Source organism: Lolium perenne, chromosome 2, assembly GCF_019359855.2.
Source record: "Lolium perenne isolate Kyuss_39 chromosome 2, Kyuss_2.0, whole genome shotgun sequence".
In the NCBI taxonomy this organism is placed as follows: Eukaryota; Viridiplantae; Streptophyta; class Magnoliopsida; order Poales; family Poaceae; genus Lolium; species Lolium perenne.
The window spans coordinates 54,199,896-54,213,937 of NC_067245.2; the positions used below are offsets into that span (position 1 = coordinate 54,199,896).

General features: G+C 42.1%; 1 long non-coding RNA gene across 3 annotated transcripts; it reads right to left on the reverse strand.

Annotated features, from left to right (window-relative positions):
• Nucleotides 1-732: 732 nt before the first annotated feature.
• On the reverse strand, nt 733-8,999 carry LOC127332642 (uncharacterized). Of its 3 annotated transcripts, XR_007870580.2 has the most exons (7): nt 8,632-8,997; nt 5,387-5,650; nt 4,411-4,498; nt 3,805-4,180; nt 2,999-3,136; nt 2,099-2,182; nt 733-1,368 (listed from the first exon to the last, which is right to left on the reverse strand). It is a non-coding gene; the product is annotated as an uncharacterized lncRNA (long non-coding RNA). The 3 variants fall into 3 exon arrangements; XR_007870581.2 differs by having other exon boundaries at nt 733-2,182; nt 3,805-4,236; nt 8,632-8,999; XR_007870579.2 differs by having other exon boundaries at nt 733-2,182.
• Nucleotides 9,000-14,042: the final 5,043 nt, after the last annotated feature.

The following is a 14,042-nucleotide window of genomic DNA, read 5'->3' on the forward strand; positions in this document are numbered from 1 at the left end:
TACTGCACATACTATACTTCCTCATATCATCTCGGCGTGCTGCACTTTCATGCCACCACAGACGCCAAGACTCGTATGGAAAGTGTCGAATATATAGAAGGGTTCTTTTTTCTATCTAATTTACACCGGATGGGAAATCCGCTCCTCTCACGACCATCTTGATAAGGGGGATATAATAATATCAAGATCTCTCATGACCATGCACCAACCTTATTTCGGCCAACAAAAACCACACTCTTCTGGAAAATACAATTCCCAGTTCAGCGCTCGTCTGCTTAGATGTACGTGAGTCGCATAAGTAATTTACACACACAGGTTTTCCCTCGAGCTGATGTTACAGGTTTTTACATACTCAGAACACTTCTCGGTCAAAAGAAAATTCTGTCACTTACATGCATCCCTCCGGCCAAAATGTGCGTGTGAAATAGCTCTAACATTCAATCGATTCAAGTTTTGTTTTTTTGTAACAGCTGATGCGTGTAGAACAATTTGAACAAGCTGGCGAAGGAGCTGGCTATTTAGCATTCAAAATCTATGGAGACATTTTTCTCTTCACCCAGCCGAGAATTGTGCATGCGCATGGCACTATATGCAAAGCCAGCCAGATATCCGAAGCTATCGTTTTCTCAGCCAAAGTTGGTTTGGCTATCCAGCACTTTCTCCATATTACCGCTGGCTCTGTCCTTCCAAAATTTTGATATGACCTTCACTAACCTTCTGGACATTTGGATCAAACGGCAAAATAGTTGATAATAATATATAGATACATACAACACGACAACTTGTGAGTGAAATTTTGATGTACAGAATCCACCAGCTGAGAACAAAGGCTGCAACTTGTGGTCTGCACAAAAACTAAGACGTAATTCAATATGATAAACATTACAAGAACTGAAACCCGTGTGCCGGAACAAAGCAGCCGACAGCAACCTTGCCACGATTCATAAGCTGACCAGGAGGAGTCGAGAGGCTGTAGCCGCGTCGTTATCCGGCCTCCTCCCCGAGCACTCCAGTGCACTAGACAGTCAGCACAACATGCAAACACCAATGTGCTAGATAGCTACATTGCATAGAGAAAATATTCACAAACAACACAACAACGTGATCTGCTTCAATAATTGGACACACTTGCATGTCCACGCCCAGGTTTGAACTTAATAGAAGCACATTGCACATACACACCAAGTTCCCCTGTCATAAGACCCATGAGCAACTTCTCTATAAGCTGCAGACCAACCAGTTAATCTCTAGGCTCGTCCCACTCGCAGCAACCTGACCCTCCTCGCTGCTTCATGGAGATGATGGGTTTCTGGCGACTAAAACCATATCGAGAGCTCGGCGTGCTCTCTCCGTAAGCAGCCACAACAGCTACACATATGATCAAGGGGATGAATGTGCATACAAGGTATAAGCAACTGGAAAGTTCCTAACTTACAAGGCAACACTTGGGTGAGTCTTTTTAATCACACATTATGTGGTGATTGAGTGATTCCTCCGTACAACACAATCAGATTGATGTCCCAAGTGAATAAGAGACAAAAAGGAAGTAGCTAGTTCATAAGCACATAATGCTAACTCCGATCCAGGACCTCAATATCTAATCTAGACTAAACCTTTCAAGCTTTACCAAAACATTTAAGCATCTAGTCATTTATCATCTCTGTTCGCCATCAATATGCCCAATATCAACAAAATAAAATGGACCAGAGCTCCCAGGTCAAAAAAAAAAGATTAACATTTAACATGACTGCGTTATCTACAATTTGCTTCAGAATCATACCCAAATGGTTGTAAAGCTCCAACTTCGATTTTCTCATATTCTATTTGTTGCCAAAAAATCAGAATTTAGCATCTGAATTCTTCTATGGAAGAAGCTTTTCATGTCCACCTGAATAGTATTCACTATGGATTGCATACAACATATATTGAAAATAGATGTTGCATATTATTTATATACTGACCAAAAACTATTCTAAGATATACCACGAAGTCTCAGCCAATGCTTTGTTCTTTCTTGCATACATACATGCCATAAATTGTTAATATGTTCCACTCTACGAGGGGGGGAGGGGAAGGAAGAGAACGCGCAGGGCCTTACCTATGAGAATGCCTATGTCCAAGCGGCTGCATAGAGGTTCCATATGTGCTTGGACAAGCCCGCAATGATGAGAACTTCCTCGGTCTGCTCCATGTGACACCAATTATCAAGTAAAATTTCAGTAACAAACAAAATGAATATGGACAGAGCTGCAAATTTTACTACGAAACCTAGACTAACATGACATTGCCTTTGCTTGTTAATTTTTCATTCTTTATGTAGAACAATGGACACTAATGATGATGAAGTTGTAAAGCAGAACTAGCACAAAACAAAGTTATATACATCGTAAACTTACATAGTTAAATGCATCATGTGAGTATGTTTTTAACTCCGGTCATACATCATTATAAAAGCAAATGCACATGAGCAAATTATTTGAGCACATTCTGTCAACAATGTGTACCCTACTCTTACATCATTATAGGGTGAATGCTTAATTCTCATGGAATGCAATCTGCAGTCATCCTAGATCAAGTCCAAAGCACAAATCTATAAGAAGAGCACAAGATTACCTCTACACTTGATGTATTATATTGAAGATAAATAAAGACGAGAGCAATTAGCCAAGATATATACACTTATATGATTCTAGAACTTAGCATACACCTAGGCAACACTCACATTTACCGAAAGAGAATGAAATCTCAACACTCAATAGATAAAGCTAGCTTACACACAAGCTAAATTCTCGGCACCAAAGGCTACACTGGCACCAACCATACCTAACATCAATTAGAGCGAGAAATGTAAGGTTTTTACTACAGATTCTTGGCCTAAACTCCTGACCAGCATGGCCAGATACTTGCATCACCCACAACGCCACCACGATCCTAGTTCGACATCCAAATCACCATCTTATACTCAAATTTGTTGGACCTAAAAGAAGGAACCACGTACCTTAAGCAGGAAGAGCTGGAGCAGGGAGACGATGGCACATCATCTCAGCCTACATCAGGAGCTCCAGGAGGTGGTGGTGGAAGTCGCCAGCCACATCATCTTGTGGCGGTGGACCTAGGGCGAGCAGCTTGACACTACCTACATACAACAAGACACTCGGAGTTAATTAAGAGACATATGTCACAGTTTATAACCAAGCGCACTAATGAAAACAAGTAGTTAATCTATAGCTAATTGCATACATAATTTATTGTAGATAGTGAACAATATGTGCAGCAACAAAAACTTTGAGTACTTTTCTTTCTTAGGTTCTAGAAAAATAAATCACAGGGGAGCAAGAAAATATTGCAATCATATTTCAGATACCACAGGGATCAAGTGTCATTCATGGCCACAGCAAACAAATGCAAATACTCCATAATAGTAATAGATTTAAACACAAGCATGGTTGGGTCTGCACATGAAAGGGTAGCTTCCAATATTTTCACATGCAAGCATAACTGGCTCAGTGCAGTTATAGCATTACAAGCTAGATCTAGACAACAAAACAATTCCCAATTCCAAAATTTCATGATCGTGCCAAAAAAAAGTACAGTTTAGTTTCTATGGAGTGTTCCCTTTTGACTAAAATAAAACAGCATTGAGATGATAGAATTGGTAGACAAATAACTTTTGAATCATCCAATGTACTCAGACCAATCTAAACCAAGTTATTGCAATCATGCACACTGAGGATCCAACCTTAAAAGAAGTCCAAGATCAAGAAGCGCCCAGCAATTTCGGGGCGAGAAAGAGAGTTGTCTCACCGGCTAAAGGTGCGGCCTTGTTCCTGACAAACACGTCCAAGGAGGCAGCCGGGACGACCTAAGACCCTGCGTTGGCATGCCATGGCAGAGCGGCCTCACGTACTGTACGGAGAAGGGAGGTGCCCGTCCAGCAGGACCAGCGCACTCCCTCGGCCATCTGGTTCATGGCACTCTTTGCAGCATGTGGCGGACAACAGCCCACAGTGACTCACGTCGCCGTCACCTCGTCCTGATGGCTAGGACCATGTCGCTGGCGTGCAACACCCTCCCTTGGCCATGCGCGTGACACGATCTAGCGAGCTCGATGGAGCGCCACACATAATGCTACAGATGAACATGCGCGCCAGCGAACAAGCCAGCCACAACACCATGGTTCCTGGGCAAGGTGGGCAGAGAAGGAAGTTCTCAAGTTAGACATCTCCATGCACATATCTGAACGAGAAACACAGAAGCATCGTGAGGAAGAGAGAAAATGCCTAGTGCAATAAAACATAGCAGAGCTTCTGGTAGTAAGATTTAGATCTAGCTTCCGCATAAGAAGGGCAAATAATGAAAGGAAATTGACTGATAATAGATACATGATTAGCAGGAACCCATAACCAGTACCTTCAGCATGTACATCTCTCCAATGGCCCTTTTTCATCTCTAAAGCACCTTCAGTATCCAGGACAGGTACAAGTGCCACCAAAATATTCTGTGACCAAATATCACAAATGAAGATGTATTGGAATGGTGTATGGCGCTACCGGAAAGACCATGAATATGTCTTGAAACGGTAAAGCATAAAAGACTAAGGTCTGCGCTGTTAGTATACATTGAATGCCACTTACCTAGGCATCAACTACAAGTACTCCCTCCACTTCCAAAAAAGCTTCATAACTTTTTCTAGATACGGATGAATCTATAGGTAAAACATGTCTATATACCTCTATATCTAGACGAAGTTGGGAAGCTCTTTTAGGAACGGAGGGAGTAGTTTACTTCGACTCTAGTTCTGAGGTACCTTAAGAAACATAATAGTAACTTGTAAATGTCAATAATTGTAAGTTCTGCCTATAGTTGTGTTCATATTCATAATGAAATGCTAATGCAGTTTAAAGTCTAATATTTGAAAGTGCAGTCCATGTATTACTATTGAGCTAGAAACAGAGCAAGCTGCTTCTTATCACGATCTCAAGGATCATCAAATTGAATCAGTTCCGAGATTAAAATTCTTAAATCATGTCTAATCACATCTATACTGCATACTAACCACAAATATATAATCTCTCTGCAGCTTACTAGTTCATATCCCCAAGGTGCACACCCAAGTATCTATAGTGTGAGCAGTAAATTCTCACAATCAGTTCACAACCTATGTGAGTAAAAGTAACTTATTGCTCCATACTATCAGCCGTGTAAAGATTCAAGGTTCAGAAACCAGAAAAATAAATATTAGATATAATCAGAACTAAGTTATTGCAGTCCTGCAGTAATTCAAGAATACCTCATGAACCTACAAATTTCAGCTAACTTCTGAAAAGAGAAGACAATAAATAAATTTATTTCACTTGCATTGAGAATTTCAAGATACATAACAAACCTAGCAAAGTTTCAGCAAGACGCCTAAATAATCGAATGCAAGGCTCAACAACCAGTGGCAGCCTCCAAGACCACCAGCCTTCTTGAGAACACCCTGCAGCCGACCCACGCAGAATTTGTCGTTGTTACTGATGAAGATGGCATTGGTGTGTAAGGTAGCACCATGACCTCCTTGCCGCCGCTCTTGTACCTGGGCAGATACAACATCTGTGAAGAACAGACGTCGGTCCCCATCATGATGCCACTTTGCTAGCCTAATCCCTCCCTGGTGAAAGGAATGGCAACACAACTCAATCAATAGACAACCAACTATATCATTATGAATGAAATGTAGCAGACTAGTCTATAAAATCTAACTCTACAATATGGACCAATCACACAGTAAATAGCACATGTCAAACTGTAATTGTCCATGTGTACTAATTTAATCATTTTAAATCACTAGTTCACCAAACCAGGGACTAAAGCACACAAAATTGCTTAGTCGCCCAACAAAGAGAATATTTCTTATCTCTTTCATTTACAGATATCTCAGATCTTTCAAAAACCATAGCTGAGTTTCAGTTTACACTTTGCAGGCACCTCTCCCTGTTTGCTTCCTAAGTGCGCAAGTGTTTGCATTACTCGTTTAGCGACATACCAAAACCTGAAGCTAACAACTCGGTGGCATAGGTAAAACAGCTCTGAATGACTCTTGAGTTAGTACTTAGTAGTCTAGTGACACGAGCAATAGTTTTTGCAAGAAAGTTAAGGGGAATGGTGTTTTGGCACATGGGAGCATATGCTCCCTTTATTTTGAAATGCATGTTACATATATTTTGAAATTTCAAAAAATTGAAACGGAAAATTCGAACGTACATCTTCACGTGCTACACGCTCACAAAGTTGTTTCATAAAAATCTGACTTGTCGTGTGACGTGTGTAAAAAAGACAAATTCAATGCTGAAAATAAGGCTTTTCAGGAGATAAATTTTCTCTTTTTTACACAGACCACAAAACATATTGGTTCCTCGCGAAACTTGACGAACGTACGTATATTGTGGAGATGTACATGTAGAATTTTCTGTCAAAAATTTTCGACATTTTGAAATATAATTTTTTGATACAGGGAGCATATGCACTCGGGAGCCGAATTGAATTTCCGAAAGTTAAGTTGATTTAAATGATCTATTATAGACCATTCAGGTTAAAATTTGGGTATTTAGCTAGTATGGTTCCACAATTTGGCCAATGCACTAGTATAGTTATTTGCTCCTTTGCGAAACCTCAAGTTAGTTCCTAGAACTAGTTGTACTCACCCTGATACTAATGCTAGAGTTACTACTCTCATTATTTGCCATATGTAAACCTACCATTGAAATCAAAATTAATAAAGTTCAACATGGTTACCATTGGTACATCATAAGTGAGTCACCAATATGGCCAAGCAAACAAGGTATATAAACAAAGGCAACACTTCATCACTCTTAACATTAGCCTGCAAGTTAACTGCAAGTGAAGTGGTTTAGGCAACCACTTGTGTAAGCAACAACATAAACATAAAATAGCACATGACATGTTAGAGCCGGAAAACACACATCTCCAGAGACCACTGCTAACACAATGAGAGTCTGCACAAGTTACAGTCAGATAGATAAAATCACTAAACCTGAACCTGTCTTCTCTCTGATATTGACATGAAACTGTACATTATTCAAACAAGCATACACGCATGGTATACATTCACAGAGCAATGACTGTAATAGTACTAAGCTCTAAGCATTGGCTGCCTAAGTATGTTTTCTTAGTTCGGAGATATCATGTGCACTGCCTAAGTATATTTATTAAGTCACCAATCGCAAGATTGTGTCATATGAAATATCTCTTTGCATCCAGATTTTTTTTCATATTTTGTATCAACTTTTAGATGTCATACTTTGCTCGTCGCATTATCTCTGCTTTTCCGTGATGCCTAATTCTCTGTCTTTGAGTTTCATTTAATAAGAAACAGTACTATGGGGCATCTTGGCACTCGAATCATCTAATAGCTTGAAATGTGTACTATCAATGTAATACACTGGGAAGGCAGCAACTTCAGGTTATGGAGCACTGCATGTTCCTAGCTATTAAGCTATCTGAGTATCCAACTGCACGGTCAGTGTTTTTTCAAGGAAGGCACGACCGTCGGAACTAAAGTTGTTTCCCTATTTCGCTTTGGAGGTAAATGGTTGGGGGATGTTAAATAAAATGAAAGGTTAATCCAGAAGAAATAAACCGTTTTTCCGAGCAAAAGAAAACTAGTTAGGCCATGCTAAAGTTTGAAGAGTAAGAGTACTCGCCCAAGTTGCATATCATTATACGGGCTTCAGAATTTCTCTTTTGTGATCTAGATCTCAGTCACAGGGTAACCATGTATATATCCTGAGAGTTCAAAAAACTGCAAACAAAAAAATTGTCTGAGGAACTATGGTGAGGATCTCACCCATTTTTGGATGTCTCTCACCAGTCATATTAGTTGTGTGAAATGCCAAAATTATTCCAGATCTGTACGGTGATACAGAGTTGACCGAATGGCAGAGAAATGTTACCAAAATTAGCACAAAAAAACTTCAAGATTTACAGCAGAGTGCAATATATGTAATCTCGTTGATTGGTTAACATGGACAGCTAGAATCAACCTGGTTGAAAAATATGTGCAAACTATACATGCTCAAACGGTTTAGATAGAACTCTTTTGGATATCAGTGGGTCGCTTCATATATCGGCACACCCTGCAACTAATTTGGATACATCGCAACTTTGCTCCCAAAATGATTTCAAGACCACAGAAAAGGAGATAATTTTTTTTGGGCCGGAGTCGGTCCATTTGTATAGTACTACTTGCAGGCGCAATAGGAGGCTAACCATAATTGGTTTAGAACATGAAAATCTCACAATGGAAATAAGCAGTAGCCAGCCACAAGTAATAGAGTACTAATAACTAATAGTTGCAATTAGAAGCACTGGCAGAAAAAAAACTCTCAAAGGTTCCATGGAATTAGAACTCTGTTGTTGGCTTGCCTCCTAAACAGCAGCAACTAATCTGACGTTGGAGAGAAAAAATTGTACCAGACCTAATCTGAACCACTATGTGACTGCAGTCCTGCAGAAACTCTAGCAAAAGCTCTATAAAGTTCAGCAAGATGGTGTTTTTACACTGCACGCAGCGTCCTCCAAGACTGGTTACTGCTGCTACTCGCTCTGAAGACGAGGGACGAGAGTTCTCACCTACTGCTGCGCGGCGACTGCCTTGTTCCCACCGGCGGAGATGGCCGGGACGGAGCCGAGGCGTCCGGGCGCAGAAACACGCGTGGAAGGAGGCGCTGCCACATCTCGCACCCACCCGCGCCAGGAAATTGGCGGCACGTCCTGGTGGCCGGCGTGCAGCAGCCGCCCTCGGCCATGCTCGGGATGGCGACGTCAGCTGCTCCGTCCTCATTACCAGCCCGTCTTCCCCTATCCCCGTGGCCGTCGTTCTGGACCTGCTTTGAGTCGAAGCAGAAGGGGACGACCCCGGGAGTGAGCGGAGCGGCAATTGAAGACGAAGACGGGAGGAATGAAGAGGAGGGACTGGCTCTGCTCGTCTCCAAAGGTACATAAAGATCTATGTATTACTCCATCCTTATGAAATAAAATAATTTTAGCAGCGGTTATTATCTTCAACATGTAACTTTTACCATTGATTTTCACACGAATATGTTGGTCAATATTTGTAATTACAATAATGTGGAAAAAAATATGAATAATGTGATAATACCAATTTTATTTCGTACTTTAACTGTACACATTCTTGGAGGTCATGCATTTATGAAAAGATGAATTAGATGTTATAGAAATCTGGAGATACATCTGAAGCCACATAATGTCAATCTTGGTCTCTACTACTTAGGGCTATCTCTCAGCATGTTCGTTAGTGATGAAGGTGAACTCCTGCGTAGTAATCAACTAGTTGAATGCACGTGCGTTGCCACGGTCTAATAATTTTGAGCCTCATACATTGATCAAAGCAATTATAATCGCAATATATTCAATATTATTCCAACCCACCATTATCGCCTTGCATCTACTTGCCCTTATATTTTGGTAAATCGATGAAATCTACGTATTTTCCTTGTTAATACTTACATACTTAACAAATACTTTTGTACACAATATTGGAAAAAAGAAGATATCTTCGCAAAATACATGAATAGGAACTTTACAATACTCAATAAAGTTATCTAGAAGTGCATCTTTTGAGTTAATAGCTAGCTGCCGCTTATTCTTCCAGGACTCAATGCTTGACTCAATGGTGAATATGGCCCGACGGAGTGACATGTGTGTATACTTATCTTGACACGAAATGAACATCCCCCACATGACACCTGGAAATATGAATCTCAAAGCACCTTGCCCCTAAATTCCGCTTGTCTCTCCCACGACTTTCTTGTCCTGCTTGTTGCGCCGGCGCAACCACCGGCGAGGGAGACATCCAAGCTGCTCTCCCCTACTGTAGCGCCAGGATGCTCTCTCCCGGCGTAGCAGTCCGCGTTGGTTTCGCTTGCAATCCATGGCAAGCAGATAGTGCGATCTACTGGTGGTGTCGCGACTGACGACGTCGAGGAGGGCGGCCATGGTGGAAGGCATGTGGTTCGCGAAGCAGCGTAGTTGCACTGTTGGGCAGACAAGAAGCTGTCCGAGAACACTGGGGAGAATACAAGCACTGGTGGATCTGCAGCCAAGCATCGCCATGTACGCGGGGGAGTGCAGCGAGCACCGGTGGATACACCGATAAGTACGGCCGTGAAAACCGGCAGAGAGAAGTGACCGCAGGGATGCAGTGGCAGAACAAGCATAAGAACTCTAGTGGCGCCGAGGAGTGTCCCGGCGGCATCGAGATGTGCGATTTGGTAAATGGGAATAAAATGGTTGACTCCTTCGATATTCGGATTGCCACGTGTAAAATGTGGGAGGTCGTCCACGAATTTGGCATGTACGACCCAGGTCGTATGAGATTTTCTTCTCATACTTACATAGCGTTCAGTTGTAAAGACCCAATGGGCACCAATGATCCGGTTTAAAGAAAAATCATTCTTTTTTATCCCAGTAACTTGACAAAAGTGTGGATCTGAGTAGTCATTTTCAAATCTCCCAAAACATATAAAATTTTGTCATTTTTCTAGAAAAAAATAAAACAAATTTCGAGTCGAGATTTTGCATGATTGTGAGATGTATTATTGACAGTTCTCAAAATTATTTTTAGATTTTTTAGTAACTTGTAAAAATATATTTTATTTTTTAAATGGCGAGAGCACTCGAGCTCGCGAGCCAAAAACATTTTTGGTGGCAAAAGCATCCGAGGCCATTCCAATAGATCCTTTAAGGTGTCTTCGTACAATAAAACAGGATCCTCATAGGTTCTAAAAAAACCAAGATCCTCGTAGGGACTATGTAGAACATTTTTTCCACAACCGAATTCCAGATTGGTTGATATTACAAGTACTTTAAGATGTACATTTTCTTCCCAGCAAAAAATCACACTATTTTTCATGAGGATCCAATTCATTGTGAAACGCCCACAAGTCCTAGATATACTTGTATAATACGAGGAACCTATTTCACAAATAATGGCAAGCATGCAAGGTGCGAGGAGCGATTACAAGTTACCGAATAACCAGTCGGGATCGCTGTCATGGAGTGTGGCCTTGTCTTTGTAGGAGACAACCCAATACACCTCCACTCGTCGCCGAGCACAGAGGGGAGCGAATCGACGACAACTCTCCTCATGTCGTCCGTCCCGAACTAATCGGTGTTGTGGACCCACACAGTCGCTGACGGCATTGGCGAGCGCCCAGGTGAGTAGGTCCATCTATGCGTTGCAGCGAGATTAAAGGCGAGAAAACTTGGGCGACGGCGCCTCTGCTACTCTCTTTCCTAGGATATTTTATGGAATGAGATGGAGAGCCAGAGACAAAAAAAAATCTCCCTTTCCTATTGCATGCGGCCATCGTACATAGAAATGGATTCCTAATTAATGCAAAAAAAAAACTCCCTTTCCTGTTGCATGTGGCCATCGTTGATAGAAACGGATCCCTAATTAATTGCAAACAATTTCTCCCTTTCCTATTGCATGCGGCCAGAAATGGACCCCTAATTAATTGGCACATTTAACTTTGCATGCGGTGAGATTGTTTCCTAGTAATAAATTGGCATTCGTTTGAGATTGTTTCCAAATTAATTGATAACGTGATTGATGATACCATAATTGTTATGCGGTGACAGAGGCAACTTGGTGTGAATTTAGATCGGATAAAGCGGAGGCCATGAGATTGATTGGACGGACATGATGCTCCCAATGACGACCACCAAATTGCGTTGAGTGTCAAACGACCAACTCCCATTTAATAGTAAAGATATACTGATATGGCAAGTTTGACAACGATAACACAAGATATATATTACAAAATATATATCATTAGAAAGCTCACATGTTCAACTTTCTAATGGTATAGTCTTTGTGTTGTAAAAATGATATTACGTTGGCCAAATTGAGGACCTAGGGATACGTGTAAGCCCTGAGGTAGTAGCTTGCATGATATCATTAATACGCAATGACCAGAGTCAAACACATATTTTTTAGTTCATGCATTGTAGAATAACATCAATACTAAGAAGATAGTGGAACTAAATTATGTATGAACAAACATGTCGAAGTAAAGAACCTCGATAGTTTTATGTTTGAAATTGTCACACTGAGCCAATAATAGCTAATGAACTGTCAATGTTTCCTTTGGGCAGAAATGGCCCCGATACTTACGGAGTTGCGGGAGCGGAGATGATCTGAATGTCATAAGTAGTACTTTCGTCCTCACAATACAGATCAATCTAGTAATGCCAAATGTTCAGCAAAAACTTCCTTCTTCTAATTACCATCTGGTCGGTATGCTGGCTTCCTATGTGCGGTCGATTAAGACTAAGAAAATACATGACAAGGGAAATTTGATTTGCTTAAGGTCAAGAAAAAATACTGATATCTGCATCTGTGTGCTTGGGACTGAATATCTTTACTATTAAATGGGAGTTGGTCGTTTGACACTCAACGTAATTTGATGGTCGTCATTGGAAACATCATGTCCGTCCAATCTAATCGCACGGTCTTCGCTTCGCCCAATCTAATTAGGAAACAATCAAGCACGGTATCAATCGATTCGGTAGGCACTAAAATACTAGCCAAAAATCCTCACGGATGGAATAGTTTCCATTTTGCATATATCCCACTAATTACTCAATCAATCAAAAATCAATTACGAATCAAAATTTTCCTTATTTTCTACCTGTTTTTCCCTACCATTCTCTCTTCACAGCGTTTGACTGTGCTCTTTCTGGTCATTCCTTCTCTCGCTCAATCTGAAATAACAAGAGGTGCAGCGGTCGTTCTCCTGCTCCATCCGGATCCGCCGACGTCGGGCCTCACCGTGGCGTCGTCGCTTCCTCGTACGTTGGTGTTGCTGGCCACCGTAGGGCCTTCAGCGTGGTCTCCGTCACCTCCTCACAAGGAGTTGTCGATGCAGATGCTAGGAGGAGGCGTGGGATGGCATGGTGGTCGTGGCGTGGTCCGATGGGGCTAACAACGAGACACTGGCGAGTCCCGTGTCCGCTCGATTCCGTCCACCCCCGTATCCATGTCCAATGATCAATCATCGGCGACCTGAGGAGCCTCGCCGGGTCAAGCCTCGACTCGCTCAAGCGCTGCCTCGACCCGCTCCACGGCAACCATGTCATTGACCTCGTTTCCTCCACTCACACACCTGCAAGCGCACCAAGGTGATCTCCGATGCGTTCTAGGTTTTCCTCACGTCAATCTCTTCCCCTGAGTGCGTCATATGATGCGATGTAGTGTTGTTCAGAACATCAGATGCATACGTAGAGTTGCCTTCAGCTCGCAAAGGAGACGGAGAAGGAGCATAAGAAGATGATCGAGAAGATCTCCAGGCGCGCCGAAGAGCGTGCCGAGGAGATGAAGGTACACGTAAAAAATTCCGGTTTGGTTCCATGTTTGATCCAATGTTCATAGTTGGCGCAAGCCTATATAACTTCTCGCTTGTTGGTTGTATTCTTAGATTTTGATCTTCATGTGAACTCCAGGCATCGTACAAAGAAGTTTAGCAGATGTGCATTCGTCATTCGTCTACAGCTCGTGGCTCGGCAGACAGAGAGCATATACTTGTACTTTTTTTTTCATAATGTTGCTCAAGATATAAGGCATGGTGTACGAACTTGTGATTATCTCCGTAACTTTGCATGGACATATGAACATATTGTCGTAACAATTGACAGCCATCACCTACCTCTTCCAAAGTTTCATATAACACTACTAGGAAAAGGCCCATTGCCGGCGCACCTAAAACGCCCATTGCCGGCGCACCACGAGCCCGCCGGTGCGAACGCGCCGGTGATAAATGGGCACTGCCGGCGCACCAGGTAGTGCGCCGGCGATATGTCAGCTACTGCCGGCGCACCACCCAAGCTTCGCCGGCAAAGATATATTCCACCGGCGCACAATCAGGTGCGCCGGCAGTAGTGCTTCCAGTACTGGCGCATGCCACGTGCGCCGGCAGTATGTCATTTAGGTGCGCCGGCAATTAATTCGAAAATTCTTT